The sequence below is a fragment of the Notamacropus eugenii genome, chromosome 1 (genome assembly GCF_028372415.1).
Source record: "Notamacropus eugenii isolate mMacEug1 chromosome 1, mMacEug1.pri_v2, whole genome shotgun sequence".
In the NCBI taxonomy this organism is placed as follows: Eukaryota; Metazoa; Chordata; class Mammalia; order Diprotodontia; family Macropodidae; genus Notamacropus; species Notamacropus eugenii.
In genome coordinates this window covers 540,159,267-540,172,916 of record NC_092872.1, presented here as the reverse complement: position 1 = coordinate 540,172,916, position 13,650 = coordinate 540,159,267, and the positions used below count along the sequence as shown (strand labels likewise).

The 13,650-nt window shown below is 34.8% G+C and overlaps 1 long non-coding RNA gene across 2 annotated transcripts in view; it reads left to right on the top strand.

Moving 5' to 3' along the window:
• Nucleotides 1-2,521: 2,521 nt before the first annotated feature.
• Nucleotides 2,522-13,650, top strand: part of LOC140527357 (uncharacterized) — a 37,736-nt gene continuing 26,607 nt past the window's right edge. The window contains exon 1 of one of the 2 annotated variants that reach the window (XR_011974777.1): nt 2,522-2,636. This is a non-coding gene — a long non-coding RNA (uncharacterized lncRNA). The remainder of the gene's footprint in view (nt 2,637-13,650) is intronic. The other variant, XR_011974778.1, reaches the window with a different exon arrangement.

Sequence of the window (13,650 nt, the reverse complement as noted above, 5' to 3'; positions counted from 1 at the left end):
CACTTGCCTCCCTTGTCCCCTTATCTTTCCAGAGTTTACAATCTGGAAATACTTAAACATCAATCAATCCCCACCATCCGTGTCCTTCATTCATATATCTTGCTGCTAATTCCTAGCAGAGGAAGTTTGAGCTCATAATAAATTCATGTTTTCCTCAGCCCTCATAATAATAATTGCTTCTTCTTTGATAGCCTCTTCTATTCATCACTGAGGATTCTATTCTTTCTTCAAAATCCACTGTCACTGCCAGCAGATATTTTGTCTTACTTCATTCCTTTTTAGAGATAATTCAGATGGTATACACCTACATCCTCATCTCTTTTAATCCAGAACACAAAAGCATATTTACCCATACTTTTCTTCTAGCTTCTTGTCTGTTTTTAGTATCCAAAGAAGAAGGTTTTTAAATAGTATATAGGAAAGGGAATTGAACTAAAGAAAAAAATGAGGATATTATGAAATTGATTTGGTAGCATTTGGAATTGTAAAGAATAAAGCTAGAGATTGAATTTGAGAGAAATTAATGGCAAGTTTAAAAGAGAATGATTTAAGCTGAAGGAGGAAAAAGACTTAATTTGAAGAAAAACTTAAGGGAAGGAGAATTAGGGGAAGAAACAAAAAAGAGAAATACAGAATCAAGATAAGTGAGTTAAAATAAGACAAATTAAGTAAGAGAAGCTAAGCAAAACAAGTTCTTAAAACAAGATAAGAGGTTAGTGAGAGAAGGTGAAGGATGGTGACTATAATTATCAGTGACTTAGAAATCCTAAAAGATTATAAACGTGTGTCAATTATGTTCTCATGAAGTGAGGTAACATCATCTGTAAGCTTGAAAGTTAAGTACTGAGGATCTCATTCATTATGGAGAGAATTACCATTTCTAGTGACTTTCATTTAGCATGCCATGACATTTCTTCTATGGCCAAGTGATTGCTATATACTTACAACAAAACCATATTTCCCTGATGCACTGAAAGTGAAATAGTTTTAGACCACCCCATAATCCAAGTAACCAGGCACAATGAAGAAGTTTTTATAAAAAAGTGGGACTTCAACATGAAAAGAAAGAAGTCATAGAAGAGGTTTTCTTATCAGAAGGTTGAAAGTTGAAAATGTCATGGAGATAAAGAAGAGGTAAAGAAAAGCCACTGAACACTTTAACATAATAAAAATTCTACCTATGAACAGGATGCTCTGTTGATCCTAGATACTCTGAAGAGGAAGCAGTTATTCATCTTCCAAAGAAACATCAACGCTAAGCATCAGTGCTTAGGATCTGTCAGATGAGTGCCGGTAATATATGTTATGGTAGTAATTCCTTTTTATAATGGTCTACATGACAACTGAGGTCATTTCTTTGGAGGAAATTTTTCTGATTGTATGAGAGAATATCTTCTGCATCAGAAGTGAAGCAAAGCAGAGTAGTGACCATTAGTGACTTCCTGATGAGGGGAAGAGAAAAGGTTCTTTGTTGAACTGAGAACATTAGAGATATCTGTTGTCTTCCAGTTGCATGTATGAATACGTAAGAAAGACCTCCCAAGATCTCCAAAAACAACTAACTTTATCTATTTATTAAAAAAGAGAAATAATGTACTGAATAAAATGCTAGGCTTGGGGTCAAGGAGAATTGTGTTCAAATCTTGTGTCTGGAAATTAATAGTTTTATGACTCTAGAAAAGTAAGTTTAATCTTTATGAAACTCAATTTCTTTATGTAAAGAATAAGAAGGTTGGACCATTTGATCTGTAGGGTCTCTTCTAAATTTAAATATATTTTATTGCTGGTGGTTTCTGAGGGTGCAAATGATAATTGACACCAGAAATGCAGCAAGCATTGACATCATTTATGAAAGTTTACACAGGAAACTGGAAAGCTTGCACTCTATTTTCAACACTGCTTCCCATTGAAGGCAAAAAATGGAAAAGAAAGGTTAAACATGGTAAATGAAAAACTGGTTAATAAAGTGTCATCTGAAAGAGGGAATTTTGTTTCTATACCATAGTTTTACCTATAGAAATGAAGTTTTCTAACCACGAAGGGAGTGGAGGACTGGCAAAAAGTATGTTAGATTGTTGTCTTGCATAAAAAATCAAATGGCCTTCAATATGAAAAAGTAGGGTAAGATGAGAAACTGTAGTCATTAGAAATGATGCACTATATCCTTGAGTAGCAAGACTATAGGAAAAGCATTAACAGTTGAGAAGCACAGGCACCATGGAAGCAGCTAGCAGCTAGAAAGAGATTGTGGATGATGGAGGAAGCAGTCTTCTAGAGAAGACAAGACAGGCTGGAATCAAAGTAAGCATTAGAGAAGTTTGCCTTGTTGTGGCAGCAAGCGGGGTGAGATTTGTTTGTTTGGAGTTGTTTTCCAAGCTCAGGCTAGATTGTGAGCACCTGAGGGTTCAGTCCCCTTTGAGACCTGATGGTTCACAGCTGTGCTGAGCCATGTGGGTTTTGTGCCTGCTGACTCTGAGCCAATTAGAAGTCTTCATTATATATAGTGGGAGGTTAGTATTTTACTTCAGGGCTTTGCTTATGAGAAGGAACTTGTGATTACCTGGTGAAGACTCTGAATGGTCATATGTTCAGACCTTTCAGCTGCTCAGATGTAAACATTCTCTTGATCCAGGCATGTATGTAAATTGTATGGCAATATTGCTCTGATTTAGGCAGTAGAGCCCTGTCTGTTACTTTTGATAAAGAAGGTTTGATAAAAAAGGTTGTTTGTTGAATAGATGGAAGGCTTGGTAACTTTGGGAATGTAAAAGATAAAAAGGTGTGTCTGGAAGCATTTGAACTGATTAAAGTGGTTGTTGACCTCTCAAAAGTTGCCCTTCATTATATAAATGTAGATATAAGAACCTGTGATAGTAGTCCTCCCAGTATATGTTAGGGTGCTTGCTGATACATTTGTCAAGCAGAAAAGCTACGGTTACATGATAAATAGGGTTGAAAGACAGAGGTGGATGATATTTGAGTCCTGTGAGATGAGGAACATAAAATGAGAAAGCTCTCATGTAAAGGCCTCAGGTGTGTTTTTCTTAGCTGAAGTGTGAGTATGAGTGTTTATCTTGGTATGATACAAGGCAGGAGGGGGTGGTTGAAAAGATTTGGAATAGATGGTGAGGGAAGAGGGAGAGAAAACATACTTGGGAATTATAAAAGGATTATATTACTACAATAAGGAACTAGTTAAGTATATATAATATTAATATGTGGTGTAATAATCACCATATTTTATGATTTTCTTTTGCTCTTTACAATAGTGAATGAATAAAAGTGAATAAGAAACACAACACGTAAGATGAAACACAAAACATGTAGCAGGAGAATGTAACACAAAACACAACACAAAACACTTAACATGAGACCGTGTCACACAGGTCAGATGTCACATGATATATGAGCAACGTGTCATGTGTCATGCATGCCACTTATGCCACATGTCATGAAATCGAAGCCCTGAACACTTTAGCACAAACATGAAACATATAACATGTGACATATTTTCCATGAAACAAGTAACACAGCAGACATAACACATACCACGCTTCCATGCATTCATATGTTGTGTCATGCAAGTAATATATGTCACATACCATGCAATACACATGAAGCATAAGTCCACACATTCACATGCTATGTCACACACACTGTGTCACATTTGTCACACCACATATATCATCTATGTCATGGGTTCTGAAACATGGCATGTTGCACATAACATGTAACATGCAACACAAACAAGAAAAATGTAATGCAACATAAACATGAGAAAACTAATCCTAAATGCAAAATGCATAACATAAAACATGTAACAGGAAATGTAACATGGAACAAGTAACATAACACACATAATAAAAACATAACATGAAACAGCATGACACATTTTCACATATTCATATGAAATCATGCCACATGTCATGCATCACATGGACATATCTGTGATGTGCTTCACATGATATGTGTATCACATATATGCCATATTATGTCATGATACATGAAACACATAACAAGTCCCATGTGACAAGTAATTCATAACACATAAAACACATTTTCATATATTCATATGGGACTGTGTCACATACAAGCTACACCCCACATATGACACATGTCATATATGTCACAGCAAACATATGATGCACAGCCATATGTAGTATATATGTATCACATGCCAGTATGATACACTAGTCCTAAGACAAGAAACAAGTAACACAAACGTGAAATGCTTAGATGTAATAATACATACCACAGAACACATCACACAAAACACATAAATCACGATGAAACATGTAACATGTAACATAAAGTATGTAACATGTGTTCATCCTTCATTGCTGAAGAAGACCATGCCGTCAAAGAAATAATGATATGACTTGTACTTGACTTTGTTTTGAGTGAGGGAGGGCTGTGCAGGTCACCAGCCTCACTTCTCCTCCAGAGTTACCTGAATCCAGTGACCAGATATTCATCAGGATGACTGGAGATGACCCAGGATGAGGCAATTGGGGTTAAGTGACTTGCCCAAGGTCACACAGCTACTGAGTGTCAAGTATCTCATGTAACATGTAAGATGAAACACATAACACAAAATATGTAACATAACAGTGAGGTAAAATATATAACACATAACGTGTTAGGCATAGCATGTGACACAAAACACAAAATATGAAACATAACACGAAGCACATTTCCATATATTTGCATGAGGTCTTATCACAAGATATATGTGACATGTGTCACATAGTTAATATATGGCATCCATAACATGTATGTCAATTATGTCATGAAACACAGCACAAAACACATAACGCATACATGAAACCTCCCATGAAACAAGTAGGAAGTAACACAAAATGTAACAGAGAACGTGACACAAAACATGAAACACCTTACACAAAGCACAAACATGCAACATGCAACAATTAGCACATAACATGAAGCAGTAGCATGAAACACAAAGCAAGTAACATGTAACACATTTCATATGCCCACATGATGCCATGGCACATCAATGTCATCTGTCACATGTGTCATATATACCACACATGTAACACAATACTCACATCACATATGTTGTTGAAGCATGACATACAAGCTATAATATGGAATGGGAATCATATTCATAGATTCATATGGCAACCGGTATCACAGTGTCATCACATATGGCATGTGTTGCATGACAACATGTTTTAAACATGCCATCACATGCACATGTATGCATGTGGTTCGTGTTACACAGTGCGTGCTTTCATAGTATGTGTTTCATGACATATATTTCATGTGTTCTATGACATGTGATTGTAGGGAAATGAGTCATGGAGCTACTGGAGGTCACTGGAAATATGAAGATCAGGATTTGTGGTTGTGAGGCACAGGGAATGATGGGCTGATAAAAAGTTATGATCAGATAAAGGTATTTTAGAATTTATGAATATGAAATTAGAACAGTTATTGATAATGGTTATATCAAGGTTATGATCATGGCTGTATATATCTGAGGTAGGGTTTTACAGTAGACTTTGGGAATTGAATAGACTGAGAAATTGGGAAGTTTGGACATTTGAGGTTCTGTCATTAGGTATTTGGGGATTTCCTAATAAGACTAAATAAATCAATATTTTCCCATCTTTGAAGTAATTAGAAGGAGCACATCTGTAGCTGTCATTTTTTCCTCTTTTTCCCTTTTCTCACATTCATGTATTTTTCCCACTTCTCCTAATTTTAAGTAAACATTTCATTCTTCTACCCAATTAACAGTAGTAGCTCTCTATTATGGCAAGAATCAAAATAAACTTCTGTATTTGATTTTCAAAGCCCTTCATGTTTTGAGTTTATCCTATTTTTTTAGCCTTATCATATTTTACTCCATATGTATGCATTTTCCCATTTCTCCAAATTCTATAAGTTCTCCTTTTCTTCATCCCCCCAGGACTTTTTTGTTCCCTTGATGCTTTTTGTTTTCCTTCTTCTAGTACAACTTCCTTTAAAAAAAAAGTGCTGTAAATGTCAGAGAGGACAATAATGTAGTCTGTTCATGATAATTCTCTTTGTTTCTTTCTCTCTCTTGCTTACAAGTAGAATATTCTTTTTGACGTTATTCCCTCCCTCAGTAATATATCCAATTTTGGGGGGGAGTTGGGCATATATTATTCCACTCTCCTCTTCAAATTCTCAATATTATAGAGAAATCCTTGGTTGTTGGACACACTTTTTTTTTTTTTAACTAAAGACTTTTCTCCCTATTGTTTTGCTATTTGTTATTTTATGCTTGGAGATTTTTTTCTCCAGAAGTAATCTGAGTTGCATAAAAATATTTTTTTTAATCTGTGGCAATTTCTTTATTTTTTATTCTTTCAGTACAAAATTTACTATTTTTTTTAATGTTTCATTTTTTTTCTGGGAGTCCTATAATTTCTAAGTCATTTTTAAGTATCCTTTGCTGATAGGAGTAATATCTTAATGTTCCATACCTATGCATCTTGGGCTAGTTTTGTTCTTTAAAAGAAACCAAAATCGTTCTTAGGCCTTGATTACATCGGATCACTAAAGGCTTAGGCTGTTGGTATCACTTCCTGGTTACCTAAATCCAAAGTAGCTACAAGAAATGGTCTAATGCTTAGTAGACAAACCACAATGGCCAGCTCAGGAAGTGAACCTTTGTTTACTCAAAATCAGCAAGCTAGTTGATGTAGTTGATAAAGTGCTGGGCCCAGAGTCATGAAGACCTGAGTTCAAATTGGGCCTCAGACACTGACTTGTTAAATAAACCCAGGCAAATTCCTTATTTTTTATTTGTCCCAGTTTCTTCATCTGTAAAATGGCATTTATGTCCCAGGGCTGTTGTAAGGATAAAATGAAATAATAATTGTAAAGTGCCTGGCATATAGTGTTATATAAATGTTAGCTATTACTATTATAACAAGCATTTATTTAGTGCCTACTATGTGGCAAACACTGTGCTGATTCTTTCAATTAATTCAAGGTGTTCTCAGTGTATATCCAAGCTGAATATCCTCCTGCTGTGTCTAAGTAAATAACTTGTTAACTATTGAATGGCCTTCACTATTTTTTAAAATGTATTTTCAATATCAAACATAAAGTTCCAGGGGACTGGCCTGTTTATGGTCCAGCTCCAAACATCTTTCTTAAAAGTCATTCATTTTCGCTTTTCTAGAATTCATGTATTCTTTCAAATTTGATAATTTTGTTTTCTTCCATTAAATTTTCTTCTAATTCTACATTTATTTTGTGTTATAAATGTCTTTGAAGTAATGATTCCTTATCTTTTTCCTACATTTTGAACTTCAAATACCATTTCTTCTCAGCCATTTCTACACTTTTACTATATCTCTCTTCCTCATCACCTTCACATCAGAAGTCATACTCTGCCCCTAAATTCCTGGGCTCTAACAGACAAGCTTTTCCTTTATTATTTTTGGAACCAGTAGATCAAGATGCTTCCTGGACAATTCCAAATCAAGTTGCCATGTTACTCCTTCCCTTTATACGTTTCTACTTTACCCTCCTCTCCTTTTAAAATCTAAGTTCCATGATGGCAAGGCTATTTTTACTGAATTTATATGCTTACAATTCAGTACACAGGGCATTGAATGCTGTAAATACTTACAAAATGATCCCCCCTCATTTATTCATTCATTCTCTTCCAGTATCTTTTTTATTGTATGCATTTCTCTTTTGAACAATTCTAGAGTTTCTTGCTCCTATTGATTATCTCTTGCAATTCCTCAGATTTCATTTTGTCATTTGGAAATTTCAGATAATTTTCCTTTGTAGTATGTTTGCTCATTTTTTCAGGTATCTATTTTTACTCATTTTTCATTCTATATTTATGAACTTTGTTGTTTTATCTGTTTACAAGTCAGATTTTTAGTCATGGTTTCTCCACTGGACTTTTGGATATTCAGCATTTCCTTGATATTGCCATTTGTCTCTGGCTTTTCTGCTCTTGGGGTAACAACTATGCATTGCTATAAAAATTCCCCCACTTTCATGTCTCTTTGCCCATTCTCTTATATTTATGAGAGCTAATCCAGAAACTAAAGTGAAAAAGTAAGGTGAGTACTACTTTGGTTGAAGATCACTGAAAGCAAAAGTAGAAGGCATTTTATCAGCAGTATATACTACAGACCAGCTGGACAGAAAAAGGAAATGAATGATGAGGTTAGAAACAGATTATAGTCTTGGCATAGAGACATGATTCAGAATTGATGGAAGGCTTCATTTAACCAAGTATCTTCTGAAATCCTTTCTCAGGAAAAGTAGAAGTTATTATTTTTTTTAAAATAATACTAATTTTGTTTTTCAGAAGTCAAGAGAATCAATTTTATAATATCTCAGTGGATCTGTAATCTCAAGGATATGGGTATTCAATTTATCCATGAAGACTGCAATTCATACATATCTGTGAATTCTGAACAACTTTGACCCATGTCTTCCCATGAGATCACAAGTTAGAGGACAGCCAACAAGAGATTTATCTATTCTGGATTTGATTTATATCGATAGGATAGGAATCTGTTGCTAAAGTGTTAATCATGGATAATTTTGAGAGAAAGAACTGCCCCCTTTCTGATTTTTGTGATGGATGAGGAGGTAAAAAGGTGAGCATAGACTTATGTTCACTCTAGATTTTTTGAAATAGCGTTTTTCAAAAGGCTTCGAGTTAGGATAGGGTAGGATTATGGGAAGCTCTCCAGAATGAAACCTGTAATTCTGACAAGTAGGAAAAAAATGTGAGTTCTCTAAAGAGAATAATGGTGCTGAATAGAGAACTCACCATCTGACTTCAATTTAAAATAGACATGCACAAAAGATGGAAGTAAGTATGAGTAAGACAGAATTAATATAAAAGCACAGAATGGTGCAACAAGAATAGGGTCAAGAGTACTAAAGAGTACAATGATCTAAGGTTGGCAAGGGAAACTAAGAACACACACATGTTATTTTAAAGCTACATTGGAGGAAAAGATGAAAATGAAAGAAAGGGTAAAGCTACTTCCCTGGCTGGCTGGGACAATGCAAACTGATGAAAGAAAGAAGCAAAGGCTCTTTAATTCTTAGGCCCCCTCTGTTTTCTCTGCCAACAATACTGACTGCTTGGAAAAGATGGAACAAAAGTGATTGATAATGAGCTAATACCCAGAGTAAGTAAAAAGAGCATCAGAGAGCACCTCTTGCTCTTGAAGAGTATGAATCACTTGGCTAAGTTGAACTATGTCCTCATTTACTGAAAAATGGGTGGACATTATAGTTAAGCCATTTTCAGTAATACTTTTCAGTTTGAGAAGAATAGAAAAGTACTTCAGACCTAACAAAAGGTAAATGTCTCAATTTCAAATTACACAAGAAAATAAATGAATAAATAAAAGGAAGAAGAGAAAATCTAAAAACTAGGCTAGTGAGTTTAGTTTTGATTTGGGGCACTATTCTAGAATTATTTGTTATATAAATAGTTGTAATTTAGTTCTATATACCTATTGACTAAATATCCTCTCCTATAAGTCACTCCATAACCCTTTGCCATCTGATTTCCAACATCAACTCTCAACATAAACAGCTCTCATCAAAAATTTCTTAATTGTCAAATAGGATGGTTGTTTTTTAACCCTCATAGTTCTTGACCTCTCTTCTGCAGTTGATATCATTGACCCTGTCCACTTTCTCCTGTATAGAATTACATAATTGATCAATTGAGTGCAGTGGTCATATTAACGAGAAGAGAAAACTCACTGAGGATATAATACCTGTCTTCAAGTATTTTAAAAGTTATTATGTGGAAGATAAGATTAGACTTTTTCTGTTGGACCCACTGGGGAAAACTACAAGAAATTGGTGGCAATTGAGAGAAGGCTAATTTAGCCATAGTGTCGGGGGAGGGATAAATATTTAAAATAAAAAAGAAATTACACTTCACAACAATTTGAGTTATCAGAAAATGGAATAGTCTGCCCATATCTAATGTGTTCCTATTCCTTGGAGGCAATCAAGCTGGATCACTACTTGATGGATATATTATAGTGGAAATTTCTATTTGTATGAATTGATTAGATAGCTCCTAAAATCTCCTCCAACTCAGGTTCTATGATGCCATCTAAATGAGGGATAATAAGAAATATTGGAACAACTACAGCTGGGTTGAGTTTTTCTTGGAACATTTCTTGGAGGACATGAGTCATAAGAGATGTTTAGTAATTGCATGGTTTTAAGGGGGAGAATGCTACAAATGGGGGAATGGAATAAGCAAAGGCTCAAAGATGAAAACAAGTATATGGGACCATAAAAGTGCTTTCAGGGCTAATATTAAATAAAAATCATAGAACTATGGTAGGAAGGAATTGATAATAAAATTTTAAATTATAGACTTTCAGGCTACCAGATTTATATTTAGGAAAATCATTTTCTGAATTCCTTGAGAACAGGGCCTTTTCAACCTTCATTTCTTTGTAATCCCAGTGCTGTGTCTGGTGTACAGTAGGTGCTTAATAATTTCTAGCCGACTGAATGATTGTTTTGACTTATTTTTCTTTAGTATTCTTACTGAAATTTCACTGAGCAGAAAGTTATCCTCTGTAGATTCACTGAAGGTATTCTTGATAGAACTCCTATACCTCTAGTAGGAGGCTGGATGATATGTACCTCATCCTGTTTCCACATGGTTTTGTTTTCTTTAATCCAAAAATGTTTTACTTCCTTCAAAGGATTTTGAAATCTTTTCATTCCATGTCATTTTTGCATGAAGAATACTTGATGTGGTGTTATGTATTACAAACATTCTGAAATTTTGATTGATCAATGTCATGTTTGGGTGATGACAATTCAATCTATCAGGATGATCTAGTTCCAGTACAATTCACTGGCTGAGTTCTTCAAGATAATTTGAGCTCAATATTCATAGCAAAATGATGGTTGTCTCTCTATCCATGAGACATAGTAAGCTTCTGATGATATTGTTGTTTTGATGATAACGTTGATAAATAATTTAAAACCTCTGAAAATGGGGATCCTGTGTTTTAACTTTAAAAAGTATGCCAATAATCTTGGGTTTTTGTGGCCTTAATCTTAGCATATCATCAAAGTTTAATCCACAAGAAATGACAAAGGTATGTTTTAGAGAGAAAAATATTTAATCTAGATCATCAAAATACAGACCATGAAGTAATTTCTTATCAGTAATTACCATGTTGATCTATTATGAATTACCATGTACATGCTTTACTGATAATGAGGGAAGTTCTTGTCTCAATGCCATAAAAATTGCTTAGTAAGGACATAGACATAATAAAAATGTAATCCTTAAAAACGATCCTAGAAGTATTTGGTGTGCAATTATTTGTATAAGGAAGATGGTACTGAATTACCTTTCCTAGGTCTAGTTTAGAATTTCTAGACTGTATCCATATGGAGTAGAGACAAAGAGAGATACAGAGAAGGAACTATAGAGCAAAAAAAGCCTGCAAAGTAGGTTTTAGCTACTGAGCTGAGCTTTAGATAAGAGCATATCCAGGAGAGCAAACATGGCTAAGAGAGAAGCTTAGAGTTCTTTCAGGACCTCAGCATGAAAGAAAAAGAAAATTAAGAGCTTAGCCATTAGGCTTTTTCTCTGTCCACAACTGGCTCACAGGAGAGTGAAGATGGAAATGGTTGTGATGATATTGCTTCATTAATAGCTACCAGTCAGAGGAGAAGGGGGATCAGAGGGCCAAGCTAGGATCCTCTTTATATAAGAGGGCAAAGGACAGAATAGAGCTGCTGGTGTCCTGTTCCTTTTACAAAATCAAGGCAAGAAAGTAAATTACAAGCAGAAATACTAAGTTCTTGTGTTGTACTCTGGAGCAAGCTAAGAAAAAGAGAGAAATGAGACAGAGGGTCAAAGGCCTAGCACCAGAAACCCTGCCTATGTTCTTATCAATCTAAATCTCCTGCTTTAACAATATATCTAATGTTAAACCCCCTCCCTAGAAATGATGCAGTACCTTTTAGTGTTTGTTCAAGTACAAAGTACTAACAGGAGAACTAGGTTGGAAAAGAATTCTCACTGGAATTGAGGGATCAAAGCTCCATTTCCCTTTTTTATGTCTGTCTGCAGTATTGAATCAAGTTGGTCTTGACCCACGTCAATCAATTGACAAATATTTATTAATTGCTTACTCTGATCCAAGGACTGTATTAAATGCTGGCGAGACAACAACAAAAGTGACATGAGCCCTACTTACAAGAAGTTTATATTCTAATGGTGGAGAAAACTGGTACACGTAAAACATACATACAGAAAAATGTTTAATAACCATATATGTATTTTGCATATATACACGTATAAATTTGCATGTAAATATATAACTTTATGTATAAATGAAAATTCATGAATGTATACACAAATGAGTTCATTATAAATAACTTGGATGGGAACAAACTAGCAGGGGATAAAATCAAAAAGGAAATATTTGTGTTAAGTCTGATAGCCTTCAGAGAGTCTTTCTTCAATGGCAGGAACTAGGTTGGGGAGAAATAGAATCTTCCATTGACTTCATTGCCATTCAAACAGCCAGGGCACAGTAACTATTAACTCTGACATTGCAAGGGAAAAAGAACTGAAGACACTGCATAATTAGATTTAAAGAACAGATAGGATTTCATTAGATAAGTGGTGGAGGAAGGCATTCTAGAGATAAGGAATATGAAGAAATGTAAAAACAGGAAAGTGTATCAAGCAATTCAGAATTATTAATGGACATTAATTATTAATCAAGTATTAATATACTCTGAGTTAGATATTATGTTACATACTAAAGATCTAAAGAAAACAAAAACAGTCCTTGTCCTCTAGAAGTTTGTATTCTGATGGGAAGAAGTAAAATTTACATGGAAAGTTGCGCATGAGGTACATACAGTGTAAAAGAAAGGGAATCTTAAATATGAAGGCACTAGTAGTTAGTAACAGGAAAGGACTGCTACAGAATGCTGTATTGAGTTGAATCTTGAAGGAAAATAGAGATTCTAAGAGAAGTTGGTAAAGAGGGAGAATATTTTGGGCATGGAGTACAACTAGTGCAGAGTGCACAAGTATGCTAATTAGATTGGATCATAAAATACAAGGATGGGAGTGAAGTGTAAGAAAGATAAGAAGGAATAGCTTGTCAAAAGTTTTAAATGCCAAACTCAAGAGCTTACATTTAATGCTAGATGTAAAAGTGTATTATTGGACTTTTTGGGGGGTGAGGAAGTGCTGCAACATGGCCATATGTGTACTTTAAAAAAATCACTTTGACAGGTTTGTGGAGGATGCAGTCGACTGGAATGAGATGAGATAGGAAGAACAATTAGGATTGTTGGAATGGTTCAAATGAGAGAGAATATAACCCTGAACTCTGAGGGTCTGAGTGGTATGGATGAGAAACACACTATTTAACTGGACATTTCCATCAAGAGAAATGATCTTTCAATGGGAATTTTTTTTTTTACAAGAATGAAATTTCACTCTTTTAATACAAGCATGCTGATTGTTCAAGCAGAATAGCTGAGTATAATGAAAATGACATTAATTTTTACTAAGATTATTTCAGGGCTTACCTACATGAATGTGTAAGACCTGTCTATGTGTGAATATGCACAGGATACTTTATTTTG